A 7,500-nucleotide genomic window follows, 5' to 3' on the forward strand; every position below is an offset into this window, starting at 1 on the left:
TTTACCGAACAAAAACTTCACCGCGTGAGGGTATGAGTGGCATAGCCCTTCACCAACATGACAGTCCAGAGTCTCCCATTATAGCACTAGTGTACACACTCTCCTGTGATGACCCACTATTTGAGGATAACAATAACTCCCGGCAGTTTGGAGATATTACTTCAGGATAGGCTAAGAGCAGGGAATGGAGAGCGAGAGAGAGAGAGAGAGAGAGAGAGAGAGAGAGAGAGAGAGAGAGATTGAAGGACAGCAACAAAAAGAAAGAGTGTGTGTAGCGCGACTCGCGGCTGAGTTATGCAGAGCAATCATGCACATAATCCCCTCAAACGCACTTCTCAATCGATCCGCGCTGCCGGTGGCTCTCGGACACGGATCATCCCGACAGCCGGAGTAACCGCTCGCCTCTCTACTTCCCAGCGTCGTGGAGAAAATCAATTCTGGAGAAATCTTTTCTTCGTTCACCCCCTCCCTCACCCAACCCCCCCCCCCCCAAAAAAATAGCCCCCCAGCCAAACCCTTTTACGAAGCCATCAGAATAAAAGCTTCGTAGGGAACACTGGGTCCCAGCGGAGATGAAAAGCAAAAAATGGGACAGACGTCGGAAATGCTTAAACACCAGCGAGCAACGGTGTTCCAGAACGATCCGAGCATCTCACCACATAAAACGGACACCTGCCGCTCCCTCTGCCCCATGGCGTTGCCGGAGCCGTCGCTGGCAGCGGCAAACGGGTGATGTAACTGTCTGAGAGCGCGACGCACCGACCTGATGCTCTTTTATTTGCCGCGAACCACCCTGGTTGGAGTGACCAGGGTGGGGGTGGGCGTGAGGGTGGGGGTGTAGTGGCTCACGGCAGTCCGGCGCGGCCACGACCTCGGGCTACGGTTATGAGCGAGGTCCTGCAGCCCTTCTCCGCCCGCTGATGCTTGCCCAGACTCTGGCTGGCAGCTCCGCACCAGGCCTTCACCGTACAGACAGCGTTCGGCCGCAAAGGTCAGAGGGCGGCCGTCACCTGACCTGGAAACAGCAAACTATGAGGGCAGGACGGAGACCCCGAGTCAGCATCCGGAAGCGGACTGGGCCTACTGGGACGGCCTGTTTTTATTGGGATCGGTCACTTTAGGGAGGACTGAGTCCAGGGTTCATATTTACATTCATGGTATTAGCAGAGGCGCTTATCCACTGTGCTTGGTTGTCTACCCAGACAAAATGTCCTTAGCTAGTAAAAATAAGTCCAAAAACATCCATAAACTAAGACACTGCAAGAACCAAGAATCAGTGCTGAAATCTAGACTGACAGCTAGACAGTTTTAACACAAGGGATATCAGTAAGTAGCATCAGCTCCACTAAGCAGCTGGTATCACTGGACCGGTCTCTAAGATAATGGTAAGTGCAAGTATGCTGATTAATGTCATGATTGGTGCGTGAAAGGTTATCTGATATTGACAACTGTCACAGCACAGCAGGTCTGGGCAGTATATTGTCTACTGATTATTGCTGGCCTTTGCAATACTGAACAGAAGGGCCAAATATGCAAATGATCCATCTAATATGCAAATGGGCCCTCAGTACCCCGAGCGAGCCCAGACCTTCCAGGTGAGATGTCTGTGGTGGTTTGCTGAATCGATGCATTCAACAATCATGAGTCATTTTGGTCAAAGTAATGCAGTGGGATGTTTAATCATGTGACAGGCATGACTAACATTTTTTATATATTTCACGACACAGAACGTAGCCATATAATCGCGACACGGCATTTTCCTCTGTATCATGTGGCCGTAGCGTAGTTCACGTCTCATTTCAAGGGACAAACTCCTAGGTTGTGTTTCGGTGCTTGCGTTTGGAAACATTTCCAAATAAAACAGAGATATTATCAGTCTTATCGGAAATAAAACAAACAAACAAACAGAGTCGTCCTTACATCCTTGCAAGGATAAACATGCTTTGTACTGTAAAAGCGCAGAACATATTTTCCTCTACATACTGTATACAAGAATAGACTTTCTTAACAGGAATCGTCTGCTGCTAAAACTAAGGTCTCGGGGGGGAAAGGAGACAAACACGCTTCACATACGTTCTCTCCAGCGCTCATCCCAGGGCCGCGGCTGAGCGACATCCGATCGCGTGTCGAGAGCCCCAGAGACAGCAGCAACAGGAGTGGCACAGAGTCTTCGGCATCAGAATGCAACGCGAGCGCCTTGCGCTAACCTTTCTGTCCTGATCGTATCGGGATGACAGTCTCCGAAAGCAGATTTTAAATATATATATATATATATATATATATATATATATATATATATATATATATATATATATAAAAGGCGTACCAGCATCACGGAACAAGCCGTTTGGTAAAGTGGAAAAAAACAAACTGCCATGGTAAGTCCCAGCTGATTTGTCAGGGCTTAGCGGAGGAGACACGCCACGAAGGTCGCTATGCGGAAAGGACGGAAGCGCTTTTGGTAAGTGCCAAATCCACAGTGTTTACTGTTCGTGGCACACAAAACTGTTTGCACTGCCATGTAATTATTCCAGTCTGCAAAACCAGGAAATGTGAGCAGCGACCGCAGGACCACGTGGCACAGCGCAGCGCAATCGCGGCACGAAACCCAGCTTGAGTGTGACCGTAATTCACTGGGAAACACTTCCCTGAGAACAACTCCATATTGCACAAGAGTGTGAATTTAGCGCACCGTTTATTCAGAACACGAGAAACGCCGAGCGGGTTACAGAGTTGGAGCGGGGGACCACAGCATGTCCGTTGTCATGGGGGATGTCAGTTTTGCGCTTGCCTGGACGTTGTTGGGAGCCAGATGCCCCCAAGCCCTGCCTCACTGCTTTGCCCAGTACCCAAACTCCAGCTCTGCCCCGCTGATGAAGAGCTGAAGTCCGACACAAACTCTACATGTTAACGGGGGAGATACATTCGTGCCTACGATGGTAAAGTGGTCAGTGAGCAAAGGTTCGAAGTAGGTGTGTCTGATGAAGTGGTGTTTCTAGTAAAGACTGAGCTATAAAAGTGCTGTTTAATGAAGTGGTGTTTAATGAAATGATGTTTCTGAAGAAGTGTTGTTTCTAGTGATGTGGTGTTTAATACGTTTGGGGCCGGGGAGGTGGAGTGTGTTGTTTCCTGCCGGAGAATCCTGATGGAGCGCTCCCAGCTGTCTCCAAGCCACTGCAGGAATGTTATCGTAGAACTCCAGGGAGCACTGGGTTTATGTTTCAGAAACACCCTGAAGGGTCCTTCCCTGACACACCTTGCTCGACGTTGTGTGATTGTGGGTGGAGAGGTGCAGCGTTCCGTAAATCCCTGTTGAAGGGGACGAGGGTACGTGAGTATCTTCCCGGGAAGGAATGCGACACGACGATCGTTTGTTAAAGACTTGAGCTATAAAAACGTTACAGGAGGCCTCAGACTAGTCTAGCCAACTTCAGATGCCGCACTCTGAGTGTCAATTCTCAAAGTATTCTACAAATACAACAAAACATCTTTCCCACACATGGACAGACTCACATACACACTGACACACACAAACACACACACATGGACAGACTCACAGACATACACACTGACACTGACACACACAAACACACACACATGGACACAGACTCTGTCTGCCTGCTGGTTTCCCACAATCCCTTGCCAGGTAAACTGGTCTCTCTGTGCCGTGGTCTGAGCTCTTAACTCTGAGCCGGCCATCACTCCGTTGCTAAGCACATTAATGGACGAGAGAGAGTAGAGAAAATGATGCCTGAAAGAGCAACTCATTAGGAATGACTGTTCTGTTGCGTTTACCATCGGTGGAAAGCTGGAACAGCAATGACCGGTGAGGGCATTCGCCGCTGTTATGTGTTCAATTCACCATTAGCCGCTGATGGGGGAGTTCAAACACAAACAGAAGAGCAGAAAGCTAAAACACCTCCCACGAGCACGGACTCCGTCTCTACCTGGGTGAGTGCGTCCCACGCAGATCTTAACAAGGATTCGTCAGAGGCAAGGGTGTCTCATGCTGGTTTGTGTGAGTCTGGCTGAGTCTATTACCCAGTCAGCCCTGGGGTAGTGTGCTCCTCCCCTCAGCTGGGCCCCAAGGCCGTCGGCCGGGGGCGGGGCCGCACTCTGACCCCAGTGAGCACACGCACAGGATGTGTTTTCCTTCCTGCCAGTGGATCTCGGTGTAGGAAGAAAAACTCCATGAAGCCACTGACCTCACGTTCAGTGACATCAACGTGACAGGATGTTTACACAAACATCACAAACTCTTTCCCTCTCTCTCTCTCTCTCCCTCCCTCCTCTCTCTCTCTCTCTCTCTCTCTCTCTTTTCCAACAGAGTTCACATGCAATGTGTAGGGCATATATTAAATTGTGTGTGTGTGTGTGTGTGTGTGTGTCTAGAACCCTGTGTTCAGTGGGCTGTTTCCATCTGATAATTGTGGATATGATTCACATCAAAGGAGCAATGGCGTTCCCAGTTGCCGAGGGAAACCACAGAGGTCGGCATCATGTTGATAAGGGCCACACTTCATCTGATGGACCATGGGGCTAATGGCTTTTACGCAGGGAAGAATTACAGTCGGGCAGTCACTCATCACCTCACCTACCACACCAATCTGAGGGGAGGGATCATTTCAACCCCCCCCCCCCCAAACACACACACACACACACACACACACACACACACACACAGAGACCACGCTGCAGCAGAATCCAGCCACCTCTCCAGAACATTAGAAGTACAAGCAAACCCCCCTGTGAGGAGCTTTTCCTGCAGTAAACCGATGAAGCCACTTTAAATCCAGCAGGTGCAGTGAGGGTAACAGAGACCTAAAGCCTCCTTCCAGTAAAACTAATCTTAGACCAAAGATCCCACAATGTAACACAACCACACACGAGAACACACAACACAGAACAACATTAGAACAAAGATCTTCCACTATAACACAACCAACATTATTACACACAACACAGGAATTCCACAGGAACACACATCATTAACGCAACCTTTCGTTAGTCTGGATTAAACTGGTTAAAGTACGAGCCACCCGCCTCAGCAGCCCGACCTGGATTCACGCCCTGTTTCCGTGCCGGAAAACCAGCCGCATGTGTCGCGAGCCCCACGCGGAGCCCACGTCCAGCGACAGTCAACGGGGTGCTGATAAAGTCTTGGGAGCAGTGCCGAGGACGAGGCAGGCAGGCGTGCGTGGGCAGAGGGACCGAGGGGATGCTGTCTGTGGTGGTACAGAATGGCGCCCATGAAAAGGCTGCAGAAAGCCCCGCGGTGCCGGGGCTCAGGACGCATGGCGCGCTCATCTCACACGTGGGAGAATGTTGCACAACAGTTTTCCTTTCAACAGCAGAGGAGAACACAGAAAATACCAAGCCATTCAGTAACTTCTGTCAGAGTTGGGTGTAGAGGTATGTAGGTATGCATGTGAGTATCTGTAGGAGTGTGTGTGTGTGTGTGTGTGTGTGTGTGTGTGTGTGTGAGTGTGTATGTGTTGCAGAACTACTGCATGTGTATATCTGCAGAGGACAGCTGTGCTAAATTAATTGCTCTGTGGCTTCTGAATGTACAGTCAGCCCCTCCATGCTGACTGGAGATACCGACCCACCCATGCTGACAGGAGATACCGGCCTACCCATGCTGACAGGAGATACCGGCCCACCCATGCTGACAGGAGATACCGGCCCACCCATGCTGACAGGAGATACCGGCCCACCCATGCTGACAGGAGATACCGGCCCATCCATGCTGACTGGAGATACCGGCCCACCCATGCTGACAGGAGATACCGGCCCACCCATGCTGACAGGAGATACCGGCCTATCCATGCTGACTGGAGATATCAACCTAATCATGCCAACTGGCGATATCAGTAAATGATTTATATTTTATTATGAGCAGGGTTAGGCGCTTTGCCAGTAGGTGGCCACCAAAAACTTGGATCACACACACACACACACACAAACACACACATGTGCACACATTACACTCATCTATCACTTACCATCCATCATAATGTTCAGAATTCAATTATAGTCCTACACTGTTACTAGCAAACACCCAAAGGGGATTCATCACTTCAGCGCTAGGGTGTCTCCACGGCGACAGAGCCTCTATTCTGGCCGGCTCTCAGTTTCATCCATCAGCAAATATAGAAACACAAACGCTTCTTCCGGCCGCTACAAAATAATCAAAGCTTGCATAAAAAAGCTAACAAAACAAACACTTCACTTCCACTGTGCAATCTGCCAACACGCCAATCCTCCCGGATTATCGCGCATACTGTGACGGGGTTGTTAAGTGAGCCCGTTACGCAACACGGACAGTCAGAACGAGCTCGCCTCCTCTCCTGCCCCTCTGGACTGTGGCAGCACGCGACACGGAGGGACTTTAGCAAAGTATGCAAGTGCGTGCTCGTGGTGCGCACGCTCGCGCGCTTTGAGGGCGGCGGACAAAACCTCAGAGCGCTAGGGCCACGTGCCAGGAAGCGCGCCACCACTTGCGATCAACGAGGATCTACTCCCTGCTCTGATGAGTTGTGCAAGCACGCCCTAGCGCACGCCCATCCACACCCCCACCACGTGCGCGCGCACGCACAACCATCTACACGCAGTAAGCATACAGAGCCGGTATCCCGGCGTAATGGCGTAATCCTGGTGTAAACACACACACACACACACACACACCTACCTACATATTATCACGATCAATCTGTGTATCTCAGAGGCTCGCTGAAACACTTCTGCATCAAGCCGAGCTACATTTCACACAGATCTTAAAGGGCTTTATTCAAATATTCCCCTCACCGATTAGTTCCCATGAACATTACCGAGTTAGACAAGCCTCCATGCCATTCAATTCCATCCTGTCCCATGCCGGGGGTTTGGAGAAGGTGTGTAAAGCGTGCAACGCCTCCCGTGCGAGATTATTACGCAAGCCTAACGGCACCCGATTAACGGGAGGTCAACTCCGACGGTCCCGGGCTCGTCGCCACGGGCGAGCGACGGCCTCCGTTCCTGCTTCACGGATGCGCCAAGTGAGGCTTTCCAAGGAATTTGGTGCGGCATGCCAGGAGCATAGCTCACTCTGCCCTATCACTCCACACTTCCCCCGAGAAACGCCCCTGGAACATCCGGATCGCTGCGTACGAGACGAAGGAATCACTCCCGTCCGTTTGCAAAAAACCCAGATTACACACACACGTATGAGACTGAAAGTTTGATACACACCTGTATCGCCGACCTAACAGTCTTTATAGGTTTACAGCCAATGGCGGAGATCCAAGCGCAAATGTCCGATCGTTAATGGCATTAAAGGAACTCCATGACTCCCGTGTGACTCTCGTCCCCAACGACCGCCAAACAACCTTTAACGGTTTCGTGGACTAAAGGAGCTAGATTAGATGGCTAGAGGTTTTTGCTTTCTGTTTATAGCTGACACGCAGTGAGGCGCGCTGACCTCATCCATCAACTAGAAACAAACAGGGAGGCAAACATTGT

General features: G+C 50.6%; 1 protein-coding gene across 12 annotated transcripts in view; it reads right to left on the reverse strand.

The window, feature by feature from the left end:
• The window catches only part of kaznb (kazrin, periplakin interacting protein b), a 118,785-nt gene that overhangs the window by 23,036 nt on the left and 88,249 nt on the right, over positions 1–7,500 (reverse strand). Inside the window, exon 1 of one of the 12 annotated variants that reach the window (XM_035520321.1) lies at positions 7,231–7,250. The exons of the other annotated variants lie outside the window; for them this stretch is intronic. The gene's annotated coding sequence lies outside the window, so the exon portion shown is untranslated. Of the gene's footprint in view, positions 1–7,230; positions 7,251–7,500 lie in introns of those variants that run through there. 12 annotated transcript variants of the gene reach the window in all.

The sequence above is a fragment of the Electrophorus electricus genome, chromosome 20 (assembly GCF_013358815.1).
Source record: "Electrophorus electricus isolate fEleEle1 chromosome 20, fEleEle1.pri, whole genome shotgun sequence".
In the NCBI taxonomy this organism is placed as follows: Eukaryota; Metazoa; Chordata; class Actinopteri; order Gymnotiformes; family Gymnotidae; genus Electrophorus; species Electrophorus electricus.